The sequence below is a fragment of the Corvus brachyrhynchos genome, unplaced genomic scaffold (genome assembly GCF_000691975.1).
Source record: "Corvus brachyrhynchos isolate BGI_N302 unplaced genomic scaffold, ASM69197v1 scaffold875, whole genome shotgun sequence".
Classification (NCBI taxonomy): domain Eukaryota; kingdom Metazoa; phylum Chordata; class Aves; order Passeriformes; family Corvidae; genus Corvus; species Corvus brachyrhynchos.
In genome coordinates this window covers 75,976-76,867 of record NW_008238107.1, presented here as the reverse complement: position 1 = coordinate 76,867, position 892 = coordinate 75,976, and positions in this window count along the sequence as shown.

The following is an 892-nucleotide window of genomic DNA, read 5'->3' as shown; positions in this document are numbered from 1 at the left end:
GGGACCCTGGCACCCTACAGGGGTCCCACATCCTACGGGACCCCGGTATCCCATGGACCCCTGATATCCCACGGGACACCCACATTCCATGAGACCCCCCCATCCCACGGGACCCCGATATCCTATGGGACCCCAATATCCCATGAGACCCCCACAGCCTACAGGACCCCCCCATCCCACGGGACCCCAATATCCCATGGGATCCCAGCACCCTATGAGACCCCCCCATCCCACGGGACCCCAATATCCCATGGGATCCCAGCACCCTATGAGACCCCCCCATCCCACGGGACCCCCACATTCCATGGGACCCCTGCTCCCCACAGCCCCCCGACATCCTGTGGGACCCTAACACCGCACGGCTTCCCCATGCCCTATGGGGCCCCCAAATCCCAGGGATCCCCCACACCCTATGACACCCCAAAACCCTACGGGACCCTGGCGCCCCACGTGACCCTGACACTCCATGGCCCCCCAACATCCCAGGGGACCCCAGCACCCCATGCCCCCCCCGGGACCCCAACGTGCCACGGGGTCACAGCGCCCTATGGGACACCAATATCCCACAGGACCCCAATATCCCGGGGGTCCCCAACATTCCACGGGGCCCCAATATCCCAGGACACCCTGGTGCCCAGTAGCACCCCAATATCCCAGGGGACCTTAACATTCCAGGGGTCGCCGATACCCTACGGCCCCCCAGCATCCCATGGGACCCCAACATCCCTGGAGACCCCAACTCCGTATGGGACCCCAACATCCCAGGAGTCGCCATCACCCTATGGGACCCCAAAGTCCTATGGGACCCCACCATCTCATGGATCCCCAACATCCCAGGGCCCCCACACCACCCATAGCTCCCCACCAGCCCAAAAGGCCCAAACACACGAAA